This window comes from Dendropsophus ebraccatus, chromosome 11 (genome assembly GCF_027789765.1).
Source record: "Dendropsophus ebraccatus isolate aDenEbr1 chromosome 11, aDenEbr1.pat, whole genome shotgun sequence".
NCBI classification, from domain to species: domain Eukaryota; kingdom Metazoa; phylum Chordata; class Amphibia; order Anura; family Hylidae; genus Dendropsophus; species Dendropsophus ebraccatus.
Genome location: NC_091464.1, coordinates 13,446,061 through 13,472,232, shown reverse-complemented (window position 1 = coordinate 13,472,232; position 26,172 = coordinate 13,446,061). Strand labels below are relative to the sequence as shown.

Below are 26,172 nucleotides of genomic sequence, written 5' to 3'. Positions count from 1 at the left end.
TATATCCCATAGTCATACACTGATATACATCCCATAGTAATACACTGATATATATCCCATAGTCATACACTGATATACATCCCATAGTCATACACTGATATATATCCCATAGTCATACACTGATATATACATCCCATAGTAATACACTGATATATATCCCATAGTCATACACTGATATATATCCCATAGTCATACACTGATATACATCCCATAGTCATACACTGATATATATCCCATAGTCATACACTGATATATATACATCCCATAGTCATACACTGATATATATCCCATAGTCATACACTGATATATATATATCCCATAGTCATACACTGATATATATCCCATAGTCATACACTGATATACATCCCATAGTCATACACTGATATATCCCATAGTCATACACTGATATATATATATATATATATATATATATATATATATATATATACATCCCATCATCATGTGAATGGCCTCGGGGTAGGACCCCCTGACTGGGACTGTGCTCTTCCTCTATAGACTGGTTGGGGAGTGCTGGGGTCCCATTCACCATATGGCCCTGTTTTCTATAGTTCCTTCATGTATTGTTCTGCTGTCACCATTCACACTCCCCTCCACACCGCTGCGCGCTCCCGGCCCCGGCAGCTGTGTCGAAGGGGGGGCGGGTGCAGGCACGCGGCTCGGGGTCCGGGGGCGCGCGCGCGCGGAGCCAGCTCTCGAGGATGCGCACGCAGGTTACTGCCCTAATGCGGTGCACGAAGAGAGAGGGACAGCTCCCTGACAGCCTGTCACACAGCAGCGGCAGCTCCTGGTCCTGGTCATCCTAAGAGCAGCAGCTGCATGCATCCCCCGAGCGTGTAGCTGCATCACCTCAGCATCTCCTCCCCCGGTGCCCTATGCCAGCCCGGGCAGCAGAACCCGCAGCAGCACCCGCACCCGCAGCCCGCACCCGCAGCTAGAGGAGCCCGCACCCGCAGCTAGAGGAGCCCGCACCCGCAGCCCGCACCTAGAGGAGCCCGCACCCGCAGCCCGCACCTAGAGGAGCCCGCACCCGCAGCCCGCACCTAGAGGAGCCCGTCACATTCCTGCATCCTGCAGCATCCTCAGCCTGCCTGCCCGCCTGCCCGCTGCCTGCCCGGGGAGGGAGAAGGATTGCGCAGTCAGGACCATTGCGGTCACCTACACCGAGCACGGGACCGGCAGCCGGAGATGTGACAGGTCAGCACTGCGGCTCCGGGGCGGGAGGGGGACCGGGAGGGTGTACGGGAGGTACGGGGCGGGGGGTACCGGGAGGGTGTACGGGAGGTACGGGGCGGGGGGGGGGGTACCGGGAGGGTGTACGGGAGGTACGGGGCGGGGGTACCGGGAGGGTGTACGGGAGGTACGGGGCGGGGGGTACCGGGAGGGTGTACGGGAGGTACGGGGCGGGGGTACCGGGAGGGTGTATGGGGATGTCTCCCACTATACATCCATCCTCCCGTATCCCCCGTGTACCGCAGCTCCTACCTGCCCCATTGTCCCCTCTTTGTGTCAGCGACCCCCCCCCCCCCCCCCCCCCCCCCCCCCCCCGCCGCCCTGTCACACCGAGGCTTTGTGTATTCTGCAATTATCTGTATCCTGTCCTGTCCTGTCTATGGGTATTATACATGTGTCCTGTCCTGTCTATGGGTATTATACATGTGTCCTGTCCTGTCTATGGGTATTATACATGCGTCCTGTCTATGGGTATTATACATGTGTCCTGTCTATGGGTATTATACATGTGTCCTGTCCTGTCTATGGGTATTATACATGTGTCCTGTCCTGTCTATGGGTATTATACATGCGTCCTGTCTATGGGTATTATACATGTGTCGCGTCCTGTCTATGGGTATTATACATGTGTCCTGTCCTGTCTATGGGTATTATACATGTGTCCTGTCTATGGGTATTATACATGTGTCCTGTCTATGGGTATTATACATGTGTCCTGTCCTGTCTATGGGTATTATACATGTGTCCTGTCTATGGGTATTATACATGTGTCCTGTCCTGTCTATGGGTATTATACATGTGTCCTGTCCTGTCTATGGGTATTATACATGCGTCCTGTCTATGGGTATTATACATGTGTCGCGTCCTGTCTATGGGTATTATACATGTGTCCTGTCCTGTCTATGGGTATTATACATGTGTCCTGTCCTGTCTATGGGTATTATACATGTGTCCTGTCTATGGGTATTATACATGTGTCCTGTCCTGTCTATGGGTATTATACATGTGTCCTGTCCTGTCTATGGGTATTATACATGTGTCCTGTCTATGGGTATTATACATGTGTCCTGTCTATGGGTATTATACATGTGTCCTGTCCTGTCTATGGGTATTATACATGTGTCCTGTCCTGTCTATGGGTATTATACATGTGTCCTGTCTATGGGTATTATACATGTGTCCTGTCCTGTCTATGGGTATTATACATGTGTCCTGTCCTGTCTATGGGTATTATACATGTGTCCTGTCTATGGGTATTATACATGTGTCCTGTCTATGGGTATTATACATGTGTCCTGTCTATGGGTATTATACATGTGTCCTGTCCTGTCTATGGGTATTATACATGTGTCCTGTCTATGGGTATTATACATGTGTCCTGTCCTGTCTATGGGTATTATACATGTGTCCTGTCCTGTCTATGGGTATTATACATGTGTCCTGTCTATGGGTATTATACATGTGTCCTGTCCTGTCTATGGGTATTATACATGTGTCCTGTCCTGTCTATGGGTATTATACATGCGTCCTGTCTATGGGTATTATACATGTGTCCTGTCTATGGGTATTATACATGTGTCCTGTCTATGGGTATTATACATGTGTCCTGTCCTGTCTATGGGTATTATACATGTGTCCTGTCTATGGGTATTATACATGTGTCCTGTCCTGTCTATGGGTATTATACATGTGTCCTGTCCTGTCTATGGGTATTATACATGCGTCCTGTCTATGGGTATTATACATGTGTCGCGTCCTGTCTATGGGTATTATACATGTGTCCTGTCCTGTCTATGGGTATTATACATGTGTCCTGTCCTGTCTATGGGTATTATACATGTGTCCTGTCTATGGGTATTATACATGTGTCCTGTCCTGTCTATGGGTATTATACATGTGTCCTGTCCTGTCTATGGGTATTATACATGTGTCCTGTCTATGGGTATTATACATGTGTCCTGTCTATGGGTATTATACATGTGTCCTGTCCTGTCTATGGGTATTATACATGTGTCCTGTCCTGTCTATGGGTATTATACATGTGTCCTGTCTATGGGTATTATACATGTGTCCTGTCCTGTCTATGGGTATTATACATGTGTCCTGTCCTGTCTATGGGTATTATACATGTGTCCTGTCTATGGGTATTATACATGTGTCCTGTCTATGGGTATTATACATGTGTCCTGTCTATGGGTATTATACATGTGTCCTGTCCTGTCTATGGGTATTATACATGTGTCCTGTCTATGGGTATTATACATGTGTCCTGTCCTGTCTATGGGTATTATACATGTGTCCTGTCCTGTCTATGGGTATTATACATGTGTCCTGTCTATGGGTATTATACATGTGTCCTGTCTATGGGTATTATACATGTGTCCTGTCCTGTCTATGGGTATTATACATGTGTCCTGTCCTGTCTATGGGTATTATACATGTGTCCTGTCCTGTCTATGGGTATTGTACATGTGTCCTGTCCTGTCTATGGGTATTGTACATGTGTCCTGTCCTGTCTATGGGTATTGTACATGTGTCCTGTCCTGTCTATGGGTATTATACATGTGTCCTGTCCTGTCTATGGGTATTGTACATGTGTCCTGTCCTGTCTATGGGTATTGTACATGTGTCCTGTCCTGTCTATGGGTATTATACATGTGTCCTGTCCTGTCTATGGGTATTATACATGTGTCCTGTCCTGTCTATGGGTATTATACATGTGTCCTGTCTATGGGTATTATACATGTGTCCTGTCCTGTCTATGGGTATTATACATGTGTCCTGTCCTGTCTATGGGTATTATACATGTGTCCTGTCTATGGGTATTGTACATGTGTCCTGTCCTGTCTATGGGTATTATACATGTGTCCTGTCCTGTCTATGGGTATTATACATGTGTCCTGTCCTGTCTATGGGTATTATACATGTGTCCTGTCTATGGGTATTGTACATGTGTCCTGTCCTGTCTATGGGTATTATACATGTGTCCTGTCCTGTCTATAGGTATTATACATGTGTCCTGTCCAGTCTATGGGTATTGTACATGTGTCCTGTCCTGTCTATGGGTATTATACATGTGTCGTGTCCTGTCTATGGGTATTGTACATGTGTCCTGTCCAGTCTATGGGTATTGTACATGTGTCCTGTCCTGTCTATGGGTATTGTGCAGTGGATTCTCTGTGGGTATTTGTGCAGCCTCCTCTGGCATTTAGGAGGTTAATCTTTGGACGGCTTTGACATTGGAAAGTCATCAATACTATTTCCTATAGACGGCAACCTTGTCTTGAGATGAACCTCCACTTCAGCCGCTGGTGGCCTGCATGAGAGAGTGTATGAGAGTGTATAGAGATGGGGGCACCTAGAGGAGAGGGGGCTCACAGCCAGCCTGCATGAGAGAGTGTATGAGAGTGTATAGAGATGGGGGCTCACAGCCAGCCTGTATGAGAGAGTGTATGAGAGTGTACAGAGATGGGGGCACCTAGAGGTGAGGGGGCTCACAGCCAGCCTGCATGAGAGAGTGTATGAGAGTGTATAGAGATGGGGGCTCACAGCCAGCCTGTATGAGAGAGTGTATGAGAGTGTATAGAGATGGGGGCACCTAGAGGTGAGGGGGCTCACAGCCAGCCTGCATGAGAGAGTGTATGAGAGTGTATAGAGATGGGGGCACCTAGAGGAGAGGGGGCTCACAGCTGGCCTACATGAGAGTGTATGAGAGTGTATAGAGATGGGGGCACCTAGAGGAGAGGGGGCTCACAGCTGGCCTACATGAGAGTGTATAGAGATGGAGGCACATAGAGGAGATGGGGCTCACAGCTGGCCTACATGAGAGTGTATAGAGATGGGGGCACCTAGAGGAGAGGGGGCTCACAGCCAGCCTGCATGAGAGAGTGTATGAGAGTGTATAGAGATGGGGGCACCTAGAGGTGAGGGGGCTCACAGCCAGCCTGCATGAGAGAGTGTATGAGAGTGTATAGAGATGGGGGCACCTAGAGGAGAGGGGGCTCACAGCCAGCCTGCATGAGAGAGTGTATGAGAGTGTATAGAGATGGGGGCACCTAGAGGAGAGGGGGCTCACAGCCAGCCTGCATGAGAGAGTGTATGAGAGTGTATAGAGATGGGGGCACCTAGAGGAGAGGGGGCTCACAGCTGGCCAACATGAGAGTGTATGAGAGTGTATAGAGATGGGGGGCACCTAGAGGTGAGGGGGCTCACAGCCAGCCTGCATGAGAGAGTGTATGAGAGTGTATAGAGATGGGGGCACCTAGAGGAGAGGGGGCTCACAGCTGGCCTACATGAGAGTGTATGAGAGTGTATAGAGATGGGGGCACCTAGAGGAGAGGGGGCTCACAGCCAGCCTGTATGAGAGAGTGTATGAGAGTGTATAGAGATGGGGGCACCTAGAGGAGAGGGGGGTCACAGCTGGCCAACATGAGAGTGTATGAGAGTGTATAGAGATGGGGGGCACCTAGAGGTGAGGGGGCTCACAGCCAGCCTGCATGAGAGAGTGTATGAGAGTGTATAGAGATGGGGGCACCTAGAGGAGAGGGGGCTCACAGCTGGCCAACATGAGAGTGTATGAGAGTGTATAGAGATGGGGGGCACCTAGAGGTGAGGGGGCTCACAGCCAGCCTGCATGAGAGAGTGTATGAGAGTGTATAGAGATGGGGGCACCTAGAGGAGAGGGGGCTCACAGCTGGCCTACATGAGAGCGTGTATGAGAGTATATAGAGATGGGGGCATCCAGAGGAGAGGGGGCTCACAGCTGGCTGACATAAGAGTGTATAGAGATGGGGGAACCTAGAGGAGAGGGGGCTCACAGCTGGCCTACATGAGAGTGTATGAGAGTGTATAGAGATGGGGGCACCTAGAGGTGAGGGGGCTCACAGCCAGCCTGCATGAGAGAGTGTATGAGAGTGTATAGAGATGGGGGCACCTAGAGGAGAGGGGGCTCACAGCTGGCCTACATGAGAGTGTATACAGATGGGGGGCACCTAGAGGTGAGGGGGCTCACAGCCAGCCTGCATGAGAGAGTGTATGAGAGTGTATAGAGATGGGGGCACCTAGAGGAGAGGGGGCTCACAGCTGGCCTACATGAGAGTGTATACAGATGGGGGGCACCTAGAGGTGAGGGGGCTCACAGCCAGCCTGCATGAGAGAGTGTATGAGAGTGTATAGAGATGGGGGCACCTAGAGGAGAGGGGGCTCACAGCTGGCCAACATGAGAGTGTATGAGAGTGTATAGAGATGGGGGCACCTAGAGGTGAGGGGGCTCACAGCCAGCCTGCATGAGAGAGTGTATGAGAGTGTATAGAGATGGGGGCACCTAGAGGAGAGGGGGCTCACAGCTGGCCTACATGAGAGTGTATGAGAGTGTATAGAGATGGGGGCACCTAGAGGAGAGGGGGCTCACAGCTGGCCTACATGAGAGTGTATAGAGATGGAGGCACATAGAGGAGATGGGGCTCACAGCTGGCCTACATGAGAGTGTATAGAGATGGGGGCACCTAGAGGAGAGGGGGCTCACAGCCAGCCTGCATGAGAGAGTGTATGAGAGTGTATAGAGATGGGGGCACCTAGAGGTGAGGGGGCTCACAGCCAGCCTGCATGAGAGAGTGTATGAGAGTGTATAGAGATGGGGGCACCTAGAGGAGAGGGGGCTCACAGCTGGCCTACATGAGAGTGTATGAGAGTGTATAGAGATGGGGGCACCTAGAGGAGAGGGGGCTCACAGCCAGCCTGTATGAGAGAGTGTATGAGAGTGTATAGAGATGGGGGCACCTAGAGGAGAGGGGGCTCACAGCTGGCCAACATGAGAGTGTATGAGAGTGTATAGAGATGGGGGGCACCTAGAGGTGAGGGGGCTCACAGCCAGCCTGCATGAGAGAGTGTATGAGAGTGTATAGAGATGGGGGCACCTAGAGGAGAGGGGGCTCACAGCTGGCCTACATGAGAGTGTATGAGAGTGTATAGAGATGGGGGCACCTAGAGGAGAGGGGGCTCACAGCCAGCCTGTATGAGAGAGTGTATGAGAGTGTATAGAGATGGGGGCACCTAGAGGAGAGGGGGGTCACAGCTGGCCAACATGAGAGTGTATGAGAGTGTATAGAGATGGGGGGCACCTAGAGGTGAGGGGGCTCACAGCCAGCCTGCATGAGAGAGTGTATGAGAGTGTATAGAGATGGGGGCACCTAGAGGAGAGGGGGCTCACAGCTGGCCAACATGAGAGTGTATGAGAGTGTATAGAGATGGGGGGCACCTAGAGGTGAGGGGGCTCACAGCCAGCCTGCATGAGAGAGTGTATGAGAGTGTATAGAGATGGGGGCACCTAGAGGAGAGGGGGCTCACAGCTGGCCTACATGAGAGCGTGTATGAGAGTATATAGAGATGGGGGCATCCAGAGGAGAGGGGGCTCACAGCTGGCTGACATAAGAGTGTATAGAGATGGGGGAACCTAGAGGAGAGGGGGCTCACAGCTGGCCTACATGAGAGTGTATGAGAGTGTATAGAGATGGGGGCACCTAGAGGTGAGGGGGCTCACAGCCAGCCTGCATGAGAGAGTGTATGAGAGTGTATAGAGATGGGGGCACCTAGAGGAGAGGGGGCTCACAGCTGGCCTACATGAGAGTGTATACAGATGGGGGGCACCTAGAGGTGAGGGGGCTCACAGCCAGCCTGCATGAGAGAGTGTATGAGAGTGTATAGAGATGGGGGCACCTAGAGGAGAGGGGGCTCACAGCTGGCCAACATGAGAGTGTATGAGAGTGTATAGAGATGGGGGGCACCTAGAGGTGAGGGGGCTCACAGCCAGCCTGCATGAGAGAGTGTATGAGAGTGTATAGAGATGGGGGCACCTAGAGGAGAGGGGGCTCACAGCTGGCCTACATGAGAGCGTGTATGAGAGTATATAGAGATGGGGGCATCCAGAGGAGAGGGGGCTCACAGCTGGCTGACATAAGAGTGTATAGAGATGGGGGAACCTAGAGGAGAGGGGGCTCACAGCTGGCCTACATGAGAGTGTATGAGAGTGTATAGAGATGGGGGCACCTAGAGGTGAGGGGGCTCACAGCCAGCCTGCATGAGAGAGTGTATGAGAGTGTATAGAGATGGGGGCACCTAGAGGAGAGGGGGCTCACAGCTGGCCAACATGAGAGTGTATGAGAGTGTATAGAGATGGGGGGCACCTAGAGGTGAGGGGGCTCACAGCCAGCCTGCATGAGAGAGTGTATGAGAGTGTATAGAGATGGGGGCACCTAGAGGAGAGGGGGCTCACAGCTGGCCAACATGAGAGTGTATGAGAGTGTATAGAGATGGGGGGCACCTAGAGGTGAGGGGGCTCACAGCCAGCCTGCATGAGAGAGTGTATGAGAGTGTATAGAGATGGGGGCACCTAGAGGAGAGGGGGCTCACAGCTGGCCTACATGAGAGCGTGTATGAGAGTATATAGAGATGGGGGCATCCAGAGGAGAGGGGGCTCACAGCTGGCCTACATGAGAGTGTATGAGAGTGTATAGAGATGGGGGCACCTAGAGGTGAGGGGGCTCACAGCTGGCCTGCATGAGAGAGTGTATGAAAGTGTATAGAGATGGGGGCACCTAGAGGTGAGGGGGCTCACAGCCAGCCTGCATGAGAGAGTGTATGAGAGTGTATAGAGATGGGGGCACCTAGAGGAGAGGGGGCTCACAGCTGGCCTACATGAGAGTGTATACAGATGGGGGGCACCTAGAGGTGAGGGGGCTCACAGCCAGCCTACATGAGAGAGTGTATGAGAGTGTATAGAGATGGGGGCACCTAGAGGAGAGGGGGCTTGTTCACCCCCAAGTCTTTGCTCCATAGTAGAAAAGAAGGGGAAGGTAATACCCTCTGTACCCTCTTACCATTGCTGGGGTCTGGGGAGAGGGGGGCCCTTTTTGGTTCCCACCCCTATGAGGAGTATTGGTGCTGGCACCACAGGCCCGCACAGGCCTCATACTATACAGGCCCGCACAGTCCTCATACTGTACAGGCCCGCACAGTCCTCATACTATACAGGCCTGCACAGTCCTCATACTATACAGGCCCGCACAGGCCTCATACTATACTGGCTCGCACAGGCCTCATACTATACTGGCTCGCACAGGCCTCATACTATACAGGCTCGCACAGGCCTCATACTGTACTGGCTCGCACAGACCTCATACTGTACAGGCTCGCACAGACCTCATACTGTACAGGCCTGCACAGGCCTCATACTATACAGGCCCGCACAGGCCTCATACTATACTGGCTCGCACAGGCCTCATACTGTACTGGCTCGCACAGGCCTCATACTATACAGGCCCTCACAGGCCCCATACTATACAGGCCCGCACAGGCCTCATACTATACAGGCCTCATACTATACAGGCCCGCACAGGCCTCATACTATTCAGGCTCGCACAGACCTCATAGTATACTGGCCCGCACAGGCCTCATACTATACAGGCCCGAACAGGCCTCATACTATACAGGCCCGCACAGGCCTCATACTATACTGGCTCGCACAGGCCTCATACTATACAGGCCCACACAGGCCTCATACTATACAGGCTCGCACAGTCCTCATACTGTACAGGCCTGCACAGTCCTCATACTATACTGGCCCGCACAGGCCTCATACTATACAGGCCCGCACAGGCCTCATGCTATACAGGCCCGCACAGGCCTCATACTTTACTGGCTTGCACAGGCCTCATACTATACTGGCTCGCACAGGCCTCATACTATACAGGCTCGCACAGGCCTCATACTATACAGGCCCGCACAGGCCTCATACTATACAGGCTCGCACAGGCCTCATACTATATAGGCCCGCACAGGCCTCATACTATATAGGCCCGCACAGGCCTCATACTATACTGGCTCGCACAGGCCTCATAATATACAGGCCCGCACAGGCCTCATACTATACAGGCCCGCACAGGCCTCATACTATACTGGCTCGCACAGGCCTCATAATATACAGGCCCACACAGGCCTCATACTATACAGGCCCGCACAGGCCTCATACTATACTGGCTCGCACAGGCCTCATACTATACAGGCCCGCACAGGCCTCATACTATACAGGCTCGCACAGGCCTCATACTATACAGGTCCGCACAGGCCTCATACTTTACAGGCCCCCCTTCTGATGTTGGGCACACAGTTGTTTCATTGATCATTTTACCCTGTAAGCCTCATAGTTGTATCATGGACTGTGGCAGGATGTTGCGCTTGAGGATTTTTTCTATGTTTTATATTACAGGTCATTGTTTTATTCATTGTTTAAGATCTATTTTTAGGCTACAAAACGTTATATTGATTCTGTAATCTGCATTATACCAGAGCGGTGTTGATGCTATTGATACCCCAGACACAGTAGGCAATCGCTTCCTCCTGGAGGACGTCCAGTCAGACCCTCCAAATATGTATACAAGTATTCCGTCACATGTCGTAGTATAATGTGAGCGCCTGCTGGTATGTATTATGCCCTGTCCATCCTATAGATGGATATTTAAAGGGGTAGTTCAGCAAAAAAATGTTTTTTTTTTCAAATCAACTGCTGTTAGAAAGTTATGTCGATTTGTCATTTACTTCTGTTAAAAAATTTCAAGTCTTTCAGTACTTCTTTCCAGTCAGTATTCTTTCCAGTCTGACACAGTGCTCTCTGTTGAGGAGGAGAGGATTTCTATGGGGATTTGCTACTGCTCTGAACAGTTCCTGACATGGACAGAGATGGCAGCAGAGAGCACTGTGTCAGACATGAAATAATACACCACTTCCTGCAGGACATACAGCAGCTGATAAGTACTGGAAGACAACATTTTTAAATAGACACAAATCTGTATAACTTTCTCATACCAGTTAATTTTTTTCCCCGGAGTACCCCTTTAAGGCTGTAACTAGTATTGAAATAGTAGCGGTGTTAGTGGTCTGCAACAAGGCAAATGCTATTCTAGATGGATTATAATAAAATATTCAGTGACTGGGGAGAATGGAGAGGATTTCTATCAGCAGATTAGGGGAATTAGAAGCATTTTTGGACATTGCGCCTCATCTCCTTCTATCTACAGGCCGGTGCTGCGATGTATTATAGAGCTGGGGAGTAATGATATGGTAATTCTAATGACAGATTACGTGGGACGTGGGAGCGTCATTTACAGCGTTTGTCTCATTCTAATACCGGATTATCCATATTTTGTTCTTAGCTAATCTTTACATTATTATTTATATGTATATAAAGTGTCACCAAATGGGAACAATATAGTCAGAAACGTACAGAATCCCATGGAAAAGGCCTAAAAAAATGGAGATATCACCCAGCAACAGAGCGACAGCCTCATTGTCTTCTGCAAAAACAATAAAATAAATAGGGATTTGCAAGAACTGATGTAGTGACGCACAGTTTTTATCTATTATCATTTTTATCATTTAACTGTATGTGCTCCTGATAGGTGCACATACAGTAAAAGGGTCGGCATCAGCGACTCAGGCTGCCATGAAATGCATGTGGGATTCTGGATGTGACTCTGGAGCTGTCCAGAGTGCTGGGTGCCCCCATAGGGTTCTATGGGGCATCCGTTTTAGGATTTATGGGACAAATAAAGGACATGGTCTATATTTTCGGGAGTTATTTTCCGGCAGGGACACCCTTCAGGAGAAGTAGCTTATTGATCTGGAAATGTATCGGTGTTTCTTATCAGGAACTGGACGTGTAACGGGAACTGATGACAGTGATTGCTCTCATTATAATGTTATATGGGGGACATTGCAGATTTAGGCTATGCTCCCACTATGGGAACAGGACGGCATTTATCAGGAAAAGACGGCCATGATCATGATCATTATATGTGGCCGTCATTATTACTAGATGCCTTTTCCCTATAAAATCCTGTAGTGGAAACAAAGCCTTAAAGGGGTTAGATGGTTTCAGAAAGTTACATAGATTTGTAATTTACTTCTATTAAAAAATCTCTAGTCTTCCAGTACTTATCAGCTGCTGTATGTCCTGCAGGAACTGGTGTATTCTTGGTGTCTGACACAGTGCTCTCTGCTGCCACCTCTGTCCATGTCAGGAACTGTCCAGAACAGGAGAGGTTTTCTATGGGGATTTGCTACTGCTTTGGACAGTTCCTGACATGGACAGAGGTGGCAGCAGAGAGCAGTGTGTCAGACTGTAAAGAATACCCCACTTACTGCAGGACATACAGCAGCTGATAAGTACAGGAGGACTAAAGATTTTTTAATAAAAGTACATTACAAATCTCTGGCACCAGTTGAGCTGAAAGATTTTTTTTTTGTGACCTGCCCCTTTAATAGCAGATCTAATCTTCTCTGCTGTCCTCTATAAGTAGAAGTGAAAGTGAAGCTGTAATAACCTTGTGTCCTTACTGCTGTTCCTGTGCGCGCTCAGCTCCACCTCTACATCTGTCCCGTCCCTCTCTTGATCTCCCTGTATCCTTTCTCTCTTCTCTCGGAGCCTACTTCGCTTTCTTCCCATTAGTCTCCATATTCTTCTCCGTCCTCTCCCAGTCCCCCCTGCTGTTTTGCCTTCTGTCACTGTCTCAGCTTCTTCTCTGTCACACATTGGCCCCCCTTCTGCCAAACACGTCTATCACTATGGCGGCATGTGTGTCCCCTCCAGTACGGTGATGAGGATGGTGTGACCATGGTAATGTCCGCCTGTATAGTGGCATATACGCCGATCTCCTGTCCTAAATATTATCTGTCTGTGGTCCTGTAATGGGAGGATCCGGACGTTCTCAGGGCTTGCATGGTCCACCCCATCTTCTCCTCTGCAGTAAAGGAACTATTAGTCGGTGACTGGTTTGAAATACCCATTTGCAATACATGTTAAGAAATTTTAAAGGGGTTCTTTGGAGAAATCTTCCAGTACTTATCAGCTGCTGTATGTCCTACAGGAAGTGGTGTATTCTTTTCATTCTGACACAGTACTCTCTGCTGCCACCTCTGTCCAGGTCAGGAACTGTCCAGAGCATAAGGAAATCCCCATAGAAAACCTCTCCTGCTCTGGACAGTTCCTGACATGGACAGAGGTGGCAGCAGAGAGCACTGTGTCAGACTGGAAAGAATACATCACTTCCTGCAGGGCAAACAGCAGCTGATAAGTACTGCAAGACTGGAGATTTTGAAATAGAAGTAAATTACAGATCTTTATAACTTTCCGATACCAGTTGATTTAAAAACCCTTTTCTCTCTGGAGTAGCCCTTTAAGAGAATTGAATGGGGGTCATCTGTTCAGACACTGTACTCCAGAGCACCTTGCCTGTCTGTGCATTATACTCAGCTCATTGATTTTAATGCAAACTGTGTAGTACATCTTTCCTCCTGTGGAGGCGCTACAGGGAAAATAAAGGGATTCTCATGGTTGATCGTAATGTTGTCAGGGTAGCAGCAAGCACTGGTGACTGTCGGGGCCTGGGATTTGCTGCACACAGTATACAGAGGAGTCACTGGGAGCAATGGCGGTAACGCACTGCCAGGGACAGAAGATGGGAGTCTAAGTTTCCCTCCAAATCCCTGCGCACTGGCAATTATTTGCTAATCCTGGAAAACCCCTTTTAATACTAATTGATGTTGGAATCTGCAGATTAGAGCTCCATACTGGCGGCTATAAAAGCCGGGCACTGCATGACCTGTTTAGAGTCCGGGGACTATACGGAGACCTGAGATCTGGGTGTTGTACGGACAGGAGGTAGCACTGAGTCGGTACTAAAGTTAATCTTGTACATCAGAAGATGGGGATGCACAATGTTATAGATGATGAAGATTGGCACCAAAATCTGCAGTGTACTATAACACAGAGGGAAGAACCTGAGCTACAGAGAAAGGAATCCTATCCATATCTACTAATAGAAAGGCTTTTAGGGAACACACAAGCTAAAAACAGTCCATATACAGGATGGACGACTAAGGCCACTAAGGACGACTACGTTTTTGCAATTATTTTTTTTCCATTCGTTTTATGCAAAAAAACAAACAAAAAAAAAACGAAAAACAGATGAAAAAACAGATGTATTTCTGTGCATCATTTTTAATCAGTTTTTCCATTGACTTCAATTATAAAAAAAGATTAAAAAAACTGATCACGCTCATCCATATTTTAGAGTACACAGCAACGTGGTTGAACGTGAAGTTTTTGTGTTTTCTAAAAAAAACCCAATCCATCCCAACTCCATAACCGGGAACTGACGGAAATTTTGGGTTTGTGCGGGTATTTCTCTTTCTTCCCTGTATGTAACGTGAGGTTTGAGGTGTTACTATGTGGTCTGGTTTACTAATTTGATGGCTATTACTTATTGTGATGTTTGTGCCTTTTTTATATCTGTGGTGTAAAGGAATTTGGTTCACACCAGTGTTTTATCCTCCACCACAATTCCGTTTACGACTCCGTTTTGGTAACAGAGATCGGGAACCTGGCGGATCCGTCAAATTCCCCGATAATTTCAATGGATTTTATTGTTCGTCATCCGTTTGTTCATTCACAAATTTTTTGTCCGTCCAAAAAAAGGGAACAGGAGCAGAGAGTGGACGTCCGTTTTTTTGTTACTTTAGGCTATGGTCACATGTAGTATGAGACCGGCCGTTCAGTGACCTGGCTGGGTCACGGAACGGCCAGTCTCAGAAAAGATCATCCTGGCTGGTGCTGCAGTGCTGGTCGGATGATATTTAGCGCCGCTGAGTTCTGATGCGGGCGCATCCATGCACGCCTGCATCAGCACTCCCCACAGCACACTATGGAGTGTGCGGCCGTAGTGACTCGCTCCATAGTGAGCACTGACAGGGTTTTCTGCGGCCGCTATTCATTGAATAGCGGCAGCAGAAAATTGACATTTCAGTTTTCTACCCCGCCGCTAGGGATCCCGGACGGAGTGTATACCATGTGTATATACTCCGTCCGGGATTCTCTTAGCCTGCAGCACTATGTAAGTACCGCAGAAATCTAGTCCGTTGTAATGATGAGGGATCTAAACGGAGGGTGTTTCCGTCCACGTCCGTTTGCCACCTAGGGTAGGTTTACACTGTGTTTTTGCAGTCCGTTCACCGGATCTGTTTTTGAAATTGTTTTTATTAACGTACAGAAAACGCGGTTGAACACGTTTTTGTGTACTGTAAAAAAAAAAAAGTGTGCGTTTGATCTTTTTTATAATGGAAGTTAATGCAAAAACGGATCAAAACGACACACAGTTACATGTGTGCATATAACACAGACAAATGACATTTCAGTAGAGATTAGCAAACTTCAAGTATGTCCGGTTTGTCGGAAATCCAAACTCTCGGTATTTGATTCCCTGTGGCTGCAGAAGTGGGAGTCCTTGAAAACATGGATGAAGCTATAGGCCATAGACCGTCTCCATGTTGCCCAGGACTCGCTAGGGCTGCATCCACCTTCTTCAGCCACCGGTATTCAGATGTTGCACACTCGGGTTCGTACTTGACGTTTGCTCATCTCTACATTGCAGCTCACGGTGCAGACCGGTTGGTAGAACGTGATCTGTCCGATTCTCGGACAATCTGAGGAGAGACAGTCAGGAATAAGGAAAAGTGGGAAACATGCAGCTCTTGTATAGAATAGTTTTAGAGCACGTTGTGGACGGACATTTATTGCTGATCTGATCGGTTAGTGATCTAAAGCCAGAAACTTCTTTACAACTTCATATGGTAAAAGGACAGATGTCCGGCACGAGACAGTTGGAGCCTCATTGTCCACCGCTATTACTCAGAGAGGACAAAGGGGCTTCCGGCCTGTGGTCAGCAGCTGCTCAGCCCCGGCATAAGCCTGCTGGAAGGAACATCAGCCGTGACATCTGCGGATAAGGGGGATGCATGGCCCTACAGGGTACAGAGCCGCCGCTGTCACTGGGAGGTCAGCACCATTACAAGTGTCACTGACATACAGGCTGCTCACATCCTAATGGAGAGGACGTGCAGCTTCATCCTCATACACGGCCTGAATATATAGATATGTAGATGTAGACGCCATCTATGGACGCAGCATTGATGATAATTGTATACTTATTTCCTCTCTCCCCTCAGAAGTCTATGGAGATTTGCCCAGTTTGATTCTGGTAAGGAACCTATATACTGTAGCTGTCTGTCTTTCCTGGTCTATAATAAGAATGGCAGAAGGGTTATACGGGCTAACACTGACACAGGGAAACGAGGAGCGACTGTAATTATATGAAATGTAGCCGCATTGAGGTGGATTTAATAGAGACGCAGCATTACATGATTCCTGTAACCTTAATCCAAGCTTCACTGAGATCCTGGATGGCTGCCTGCATGGTGGATCGACTCCAGGGCTGTCCCTTCTTTATCTCCTATCTATCTATCTATCTATCTATCTATCTATCTATCTATCTATCTTCTATCTATCTCTATTTAGGGGCCTTGTTGCTAATATTAACCAGTTAGGCCGGGTTCACATTGCCTTTTTGCTGTCCGTTTAATGGGAAAAATGTATGAAAAAACAGATACATTTGTGTGTATTTGTTTGATCAGTTTTTCCACTGATTTCCATTAAAAAAAGATCAAAACGCATCCGTTTTTTTTTGCATACACAAAAACGTAGCCAATCACATTTTTTTGTACGCTAAAAAAAGGGATGCGTTCTGATCCATTTTTTTTATCATGGAAGTCAATGGGGAAAATGGATCAAAATGAATGCACACAAATACATCCGTTTTTTCCATTAAACAGATCCGTTAAAGGGCAGTCTGGTTGCAGTGGTTTCTCTTCACGTATTTTGTATCATTTCATACAGGAAAGTGAGTGAAGTGATATTCAGCAGCATGGTGGTGGTAAAATGGTTAATTAACCCTGTCAGTGTCTGTGTGCATTGCCACAGATGTCACAGATGTCCCTTCCATATGCAGTGGTAGAAGGGGGTAGTGTATTCTGTGTCTGGCAGATGTAGGATTATAAAGAGACAGTGACGGGGGGAGGCAGGCGGGTGGGGGTGAGATGAGCTGCAGGGGGAGCAGGCACCAGCCTGGTACCCAGCACTCTCTGACACAGTCCGTATAAAGGATTCCTCCACTCACTGATTCATAAGCTATGATGGAGCCGGCTAATTGTCACCCCTCTATATTGTCAGTGCTATCGTATAACACCCTAATCTCCTTCTGTTATTATATGGTGTACACTGGACTATAATCACCTGTGCTATACATATGGAATCTACTTTGTTTCTTAAAGGGAGTTTCCAGGGATTACATGTTTTTTATATGTGACCAGTGGGTAGTATAAAAATAAAAAAATCGTTATACTTTTTACCCTGATCCCCTGTTTCCCGCCACTCACCACCACTTCTGCCTGGTTACTGTTGCATGTTGTCCCTGCAGTGGTCACGCTAACCAGATACTAGTAAGAATCAGTGATGAGTGGGGATCGGGAGCATCAGGACAGCAGTAAGTGAGTATCGCTGTATCACCTACAGCTATATATACAGTAAAGTATAAGGCTTCATACACCGTTAAAATGACGGATGTTTTTTATTGGACAGCTGTCATGAAATGTAATTTTTTAGTTTAATGCCTGGACAATCCCTTTAACTCAGTTAGTATGTGATCTTCAAAAGGTTATGCTTCTCTGGATAGTTACTTAGGACCCTGTTACACGGGACAGTTATCATGTGAAATATCGTTATATCGTTCGAATTCAAACAGTAATTGTTTTATGCAGACAGCGATCAGACAACCAATGAGAAATTGTTCATCGTTCATTTATCGTTTACTGATCGTTTAGTTTAATTCATCATTGTTCCTTCATTTGCTGGGATCAGATGGAGTACACAATTGTAGTAGCGACTATTGTTCTGTGTAATTTCAGGTTACCGATGAACAATCTTTTTTGCGATCGCTTATTAAAAATCACTTTGTCTAATAGGACCCTTAGGCCGTGCTCACACATAGTATTTCCATCAGTCTTTTTTCAACCGAAACTAGGAGTGAGTTGGAAACACAGAAGTTGTGCAAATCTTTCCATTATAATTTTGTCCTGTCTGTTCTATTTCTGGTTTTGGTTGAAAAAAGACTGACGGAAATACTACGCAGGACCATAGAAACCAGTGACCAGAATACACTGTCTGGCTATCAGTATTTGTCAAACCAGAAGCGAAACCCGAGGCCAGGTTCACACCATGTAAAGATGACGTCCATCTTTCATTACAACGGCCGTCATTGTGCAGATAACATCTATTACACCGCACGTTATTTGCACGAAGACGGCCGTCATTTTTACATCGTGTGAACCTAGCCAGAAACTGTATCGGACAATAATTTTCCATTCTTTTTTGTATTTTTGACCAGTTTTTTTCAGCCTGGCTTCTTGCAAATGAAAAACACTTACAGGATACTGCTGCATTAAAATGACTGTAGAGAAAGCGTGGAAATAGCATCCCAATTTTGGGTTTTGGCAATGGATTGTTCTTTTACGAGGAATGAGGGCACTGCATTGCATTGTATATGATGGAGAACACATGTTGAACATATAGATTTACATACAGGTGGTGAAAACAGCTTATAGAAGCGAAGGGCAGAGGTGACTGTGACATTTTTCTTCGCAGTGGCGTCCATTGTACAGGGCACCATGTCACAGCTCCATACATGTGACTGGAGTAAAGTTCCATGACCAGTATGATGGTAAATCAGGGAAGGTGATGGCAGGTAGATCACCTCCTTGTCTTTGTACGGTGTATGTTGTAACATAAATAATACGGTTGAAACAAGACAAGAGTCCATCAAGTGGCATCATCATGTGGCAGAGAGTTCCATAGTCTCTCTGCTTGTACAGAAAAGAATCTGCGTCTGTGCTGATGGTGAAACCTTCTTTCCTCTAGACGTAGAGGATGCCCCCTTGTCATGGTTACAGGCCTAGAAGTCAGGGGATCACTGCAAAGATCTCTGTACTGTCCATTCATATATTTGTACAATGTAATCAGATCGCCCCTAAAGCCCCTATTACATGGGCCGACTGGAGGAGCAAATGAGCGCTGTCAGAGCTTGTTTGCTCCTCGTTCCCTGCTCGCCACCACTGCTACTACACGCGGCAACAGCGAGCGGGTGAGTAGAGGGGGGCCACGGGGAGCTGCGGGGGCCTTCCCGGGTGATCGCTAGATCGTCTGGGCAGCCCATAGAGGATAGCAGAGCAACGGCAGTAGATCACTTCTATCTAAGTCGTTTGTCTTTCAACATGTTGAAAGACAAATGACAGCAATGATCACCCAACATCGTTCATGTCGGCTGATCGTTGCCTTCTATTACACGGGGCGATTATTGGCCGAATATGGACGATAATCGTTCAATGCAGTAGAGCCTTTAGATGTCTTTTATGTAAACTGAAAAGCCCCAAGCTTGATAACCTGTCTTGGTCCTGTAACCCACCCCATTCCGTTAAAGGGGTAGTTCACAAAAAAATTATTTCAAATTAACTGGTGCCAGAAAGAGCTAGAGTTCTGTAATTTACTACTATTGAAAAATTGAACGTCTTCCAGTACTTATCAGCTGCTGCATGTCATCTTTAGCCTCTCGTCCTCTTTTGATTCATCCCATGATGATTGATATATATAATATATATATATATATATATATATATATATTATACAGTATTATTATATATATATTTATTTATATATATATATATATATATATATATATATACAGTGTATATACACACACATATATATATATATATATATATATATATATATATATGTGTATATACACTGTATATATATATATATAAATTATTATTATACAGTATTATAATATATATGTGTGTGTGTGTACATATATATATATATATATATATAATGTTATTATTAGTATTATTATTATTATTATTATTATTATTATCATTATTATTTACAGGGTGGTCCAAAAGTAGGTGAACGGTGTAATAGGGTTATGAAGGGGGAAGATTTATCAAACATGGTGTAAAGTAGAACTGGGTCAGTTGCCCCTAGCAACCAATCAAATTCAGTTTCATTTTCCATACAGCCTGTGAGGAATGAAAGGTGGAATCTGATTGGTTGCTAGGGGCAACTGAGCCAGTTCTACTTTACACCATGTCTGACATACTGTCCCCCTACTTTTGGACCACCATATATATATATATATATATATATATATATATATATACTGCCTAGCACTGATCACTATTGTCCACCGATTCTTAGTGCTATTCGTGTGTTCGCCCCCATTACACGTCCTAGAGTCACGGCCGTTGTTGTTGATAATCTGAGGTTATGTGAGCAGTTTATTACCATGGACTTCTGTCCTCTCCATTGTGAGATGAATAACACATCACAGAAGATGTTGCCGGAATGAATGTATACCTACCAGGAGCTGTATCCAGCAGCCATCCTTCCATTGCTCCCAGTGTCATCTAGTACACAAGGCCGGATCGGCTTCTTCTCCATAGATCGGATACAAGTGATACATTGATTTGATAGAAAGTGACAGCTCATTTGCATGATGTATCTGGTGTCAGTCCTCAGACATGGGGCACATCTGCCAGGCTTCATAGACAGCTCCTTCATCTTCTTAAGACTAAATAACATTGGGGAAGAAGCCATTCCCATTGTACAGTATGAGAACTCTCCATAGAGAGAGAGAAGTGGCCTTTATCCGGCCACATAAAGCCTTGTCTGTGGATGGACGTGGCGCATAGATGGTACTGACATCACCAAATGCTTCCTTGAGGCTTATAAACAACTTTATATAGTGCGGGGATAGATGGCTGCTCCGTAATAGGGGAGAATAGGGGCTTTTCATTATGTAAAAAAATAACATTTATTTGCTGAAAATGGAATACCACTAGAAACGGCCCATAGAATGTAGTGTGCACCCCCAACTCAGCATGTGGGACAATTCAGCGTATCCCTTCTCCTTGCCTTAAAGGGACTTTTCAACAATTTTTTTTTCCGTCTTTCAAACCAACTGGTGGCAGAAAGTTATAAAATATGTCCAGTCTTCCAGTACTTATCAGCTGCTGTATGTCCTGCAGGAAGTGATGTATTCTTTCCAGTCTGACACAGTGCTCTCTGCTGCCACCTCTGTCCATGTCAGGAACTGTCCAGAGCAGCAGAGATTTTCTATGGGGACTTGCTGCTTCTCTGGACAGTTCCTGACATGGACAGAGGTGGCAGCAGAGAGCACTGTGTCAGACAGGAGAGGATACACCACTTTCTACAGGACATACAGCAGGTGATAAGTACTGGAACACTGGACATTTCTTTATAGAAGTAAATTACAGATCTACATAACTTTCTTGTACCAATTGATTTGAAAGTTTTTTTTCCACTAGAGTACTCCTTTAAATAAAAACTCCAGAGTATAATACAATCTGTGACTACAATCTTATTCCACATTTCTCTACTTCTAGGGTGTGTTTTTGTTTCAGGTAGGGAGAAGGGAGACGCCATATTGTCCCACATGCCGAGCTAGGGATGCAGAATACAGGGGATGTGCTGTGATACAGAACTGTAGGATGGAGGCGGATTTGGAAGGTCCCCTATGAGCCAGAAGGGGCTATACTGACTATAGTAAATGAAAGAGGGGAGGACAGGCCTTTTATAGTAAAATAATTCTCAGATATGGAGGCATCAGCGGTCACCTGGGGACATTGGGTCAATAGGGTTAAAGTATATAAAAAAAATGTGATATAAAGCCTGGATAAGAGGATGAAAAAATACTGTGTAACATGGACAGAAGGCTGAATATTGGCATCAATATGATAACGGCTGGGGGCTTCTTTTCCCCTCTACACTGAGGATGGGGGTGGGAGGATTAATTGGATATGGTAAAAGGTTATGTAAAAAGCATATTGTATTACCATATTACAAATGGGTTAAGTAACTTGGGTCTGTATATTAATTTATGGTAAAAAAAAAAGAAAGAAATATCACATAGCCCCCCCTTTTACCCCTAGAGCCCCCCCAGCCCCCTAGTCCGCACCCTGAAGGGGCTATGGCAGTCCTGATAATGTGAAATCCCGCTCCTTGTTTACATAAATAATCTGATAGAAACATTCCGAGATGTACAAGCCGCAGACATCAGTGTTCCGGCCTCCTGGTGTCTTTGTGCCATAATCCAGTGCCCTTCCAGTGCCGGTAGATGCTAAAGGTGGAAATGGCAGCCAAGACGTATTATTGTCTGTAACAAAGCATAAAAGGAGCTGAAACGGCCCCAATTTCCTCTCAGACATCAAAGAGAGCTAATCTACCGTCCTTGAAGGCAATGGAGCTCCGCTTAATTTTTAATGATCTCCTGTTAAACAGGAATCTCTGTAACCAAACATGTTTCTGCAATGATAAGTGGTGGAAGAGGCAATAATAATAAGCAGCCATTGTTTCATCAGGGATCTAGGAAAGGGGGATAGAAGAGGTCTGATTCAATAATGGTAGCAAGTGGAATAGACACCGGGGGCTTCTAGATGGTCCGGACCATTACCTCCATTGTTGTCATCCTACTATAGCTGGGAATGGTTACAAGTCATGAAGCACACACACACACAAACACACACACACACACACACACATATTATATATATATATATATATATATATATATATATACACACACACACTGATTTTGTTGAATGGTGGTGGTGCAGGGAGTAAGCTGTGACTGTAGCATGGTGGTGGTGCAGGCAGTGAGCTGTGACTGGCATGGTGGTGGTGCAGGCAGTAAGCTGTGACTGTAGCATGGTGGTGGTGCAGGCAGTAAGCTGTGACTGTAGCATGGTGGTGGTGCAGGAAGTAAGCTGTGACTGTAGCATGGTGGTGGTGCAGGAAGTAAGCTGTGACTGTAGCATGGTGGTGGTGCAGGCAGTAAGCTGTGACTGTAGCATGGTGGTGGTGCAGGCAGTAAGCTGTGACTGTAGCATGGTGGTGGTGCAGGAAGTAAGCTGTGACTGTAGCATGGTGGTGGTGCAGGGAGTAAGCTGTGACTGTAGCATGGTCGTGGTGCAGGCAGTAAGCTGTGACTGTAGCATGGTGGTGGTGTAGGGAATAAGCTGTGCACCACCACCATGCTACAGTCACAGCTTACTCCCTGCACCACCACCATGCTACAGTCACAGCTTACTCCCTGCACCACCACCATGCTACAGTCACAGCTTACTGCCTGCACCACCACCATGCCACAGTCACAGCTATAGTAGGATGCCAACAATGGAGGTAATGGAGCTGTGACTGTGGCATGGTGGTGGTGCAGGGAGTAAACTGTGACTGTGGCATGGTGGTGGTGCAGGCAGTAAGCTGTGACTGTGGCATGGTGGTGGTGCCGGCAGTAAGCTGTGACTGGCATGGTGGTGGTGCAGGGAGTAAGCTGTGGCATGGTGGTGGTGCAGGCAGTAAGCTGTGACTGTGGCATGGTGGTGGTGCAGGGAGTAAGCTGTGACTGTAGCATGGTGGTGGTGCAGGGAGTAAGCTGTGACTGTGGCATGGTGGTGGTGCAGGCAGTAAGCTGTGAATGTGGCCTGGTGGTGGTGCAGGCAGTAAGCTGTGAATGTGGCATGGTGGTGGAGCAGGCAGTAAGCTGTGACTGTGGCATGGTGGTGGTGCAGGCAGTAAGCTATGACTGTGGCATGGTGGTGGTGCAGGGAGTAAGCTGTGACTGTGGCATGGTGGTGGTGCAGGCAGTAAGCTGTGACTGGCATGGTGGTGGTGCAGGGAGTAAGCTGTGACTGTGGCATGGTGGTGGTGCAGGGAGTAAGCTGTGACTGTGGCATGGTGGTGGTGCAGGGAGTAAGGTGTGACTGGCATGGTGGTGGTGCAGGGAGTAAGCTGTGACTGTGGCATGGTGGTGGTGCAGGGAGTAAGCTGTGACTGTGGCATAGTGGTGGTGCAGGCAGTAAGCTGTGACTGTGGCATGGTGGTGGTGCAGGCAGTAAGGTGTGACTGTGGCATGGTGGTGGTGCAGGCAGTAAGCTGTGACTGTGGCATGGTGGTGGTGCAGGGAGTAAGCTGTGACTGTGGCATGGTGGTGGTGTAGGGAGTAAGCTGTGACTGGCATGGTGGTGGTGCAGGGAGCAAGCTGTGGCATGGTGGTGGTGCAGGCTGTAAGCTGTGACTGTGGCATGGTGGTGGTGCAGGGAGTAAGCTGTGACTGTGGCATGGTGGTGGTGCCAGCAGTAAGCTGTGACTGGCATGGTGGTGGTGCAGGGAGTAAGCTGTGACTGTGGCATGGTGGTGGTGCCGGCAGTAAGCTGTGACTGGCATGGTGGTGGTGCAGGGAGTAAGCTGTGACTGGCATGGTGGTGGTGCAGGGAGTAAGCTGTGACTGGCATGGTGGTGGTGCAGGGAGTAAGCTGTGGCATGGTGGTGGTGCAGGCAGTAAGCTGTGACTGTGGCATGGTGGTGGTGCAGGGAGTAAGCTGTGACTGTGGCATGGTGCTGGTGCAGGGAGTAAGCTGTGACTGTGGCATGGTGGTGGTGCAGGGAGTAAGCTGTGACTGTGGCATGGTGGTGGAGCAGGGAGTAAGCTGTGACTGTGGCATGGTGGTGGTGCCGGCAGTAAGCTGTGACTGGCATGGTGGTGGTGCAGGGAGCAAGCTGTGGCATGGTGGTGGTGCAGGCTGTAAGCTGTGACTGTGGCATGGTGGTGGTGCAGGCAGTAAGCTGTGACTGTGGCATGGTGGTGGTGCAGGCAGTAAGCTGTGACTATGGCATGGTGGTGGTGCAGGGAGTAAGCTGTGACTGTGGCATGGTGGTGGTGCCGGCAGTAAGCTGTGACTGGCATGGTGGTGGTGCAGGGAGTAAGCTGTGACTGTGGCATGGTGGTGGTGCAGGCAGTAAGCTGTGACTGTGGCATGGTGGTGGTGCAGGCAGTAAGGTGTGACTGTGGCATGGTGGTGGTGCAGGCAGTAAGCTGTGACTGTGGCATGGTGGTGGTGCAGGCAGTAAGGTGTGACTGTGGCATGGTGGTGGAGCAGGCTCTGGAAAGGCCTGTGCTTTGAGGTGCTGCTATGGCTATAGTGCCAAGAAGACATCAGGTACCAGGACAATGACACTGTACATGGAAGGCTGGTGGGAACCCTGACATGTAGGGACGTGAAGCACATAGAGCAGAGCTCTGTGCAGGAAGGAGAAGGAACCCACAAGAGGATAGAACGTGGGGGTTTAGCTGTGAAGAGTAGGGTATGTACCTCACGAACAGTGCCATGTACCAATGAACCTGTCATTACCCAGTTCAGGCATTAGTTGTTCTGAGCTGCCTAGGACAGTATCTCCTCAAGAGCTACTAAGTGAGTAGACGCATGTGTCAAATTTGGGTAGAAAGTGCCTGAGTCCCTCCACCACTATCTGCTGCTTAGTCCCTTGGTGAGGAGAGTTAAAAGGCTGTACATGCTGTGGCCCTTTTTTTTTATGTTGCCTTGGTCAGGACCCACAGAAGTGCCAGTAGCCAGCAATCCCATCTAACTTCATGGTGCTGTCTTCAGCTCTTTGTTCAGTAGAGTTGTCCATGGTGCTGAACACAGAGCTTAAAGGAGAAGTCCGGCAAATAAAAAAATTACACTGAAGGGCAGGCATGGGGAGGGGAAACATAATAAAGACTGTATACTTACCTGTCCCTGTGCCCCCGCAGCACCTCCTGCAATGTCATGACCCGGTGGATTGATTGCTTACTCAGTGACTGGGGTAGGACAACCCTTCATTTACCCTATCAAGAGTGCTTGCCATATCTGAAGTCCAAAGCAGGAGACGTCTTCTATGAGGATTTGCTGCTGCTCTGGACAGTTCCTGACATGAACAGAGGTGGCAGCAGAAAGCACTGTGTCAGACTGGAAAGAATACATCACTTCACTTGCAGGACATACGGCAACTGATAAGTACTGGAAGACTGGAGATTTTTTTTTTTATAGAACTTTCTGGCACCAGTGAATTTGAATTTTTTTTTT

At 47.6% G+C, this 26,172-nt stretch overlaps 1 protein-coding gene across 6 annotated transcripts in view; it reads left to right on the top strand.

The window, feature by feature from the left end:
* The first annotated feature begins 757 nt into the window (after positions 1-757).
* NFASC (neurofascin) overlaps positions 758-26,172 on the top strand; it is a 109,597-nt gene continuing 84,182 nt past the window's right edge. For 2 of the 6 annotated variants that reach the window (XM_069945785.1, XM_069945784.1), the window contains exon 1: positions 762-1,215. The gene's annotated coding sequence lies outside the window, so the exon portion shown is untranslated. Of the gene's footprint in view, positions 1,216-26,172 lie in introns of all 6 variants that reach the window. The other 4 variants (XM_069945788.1, XM_069945786.1, XM_069945787.1 and 1 more) reach the window with 3 other exon arrangements.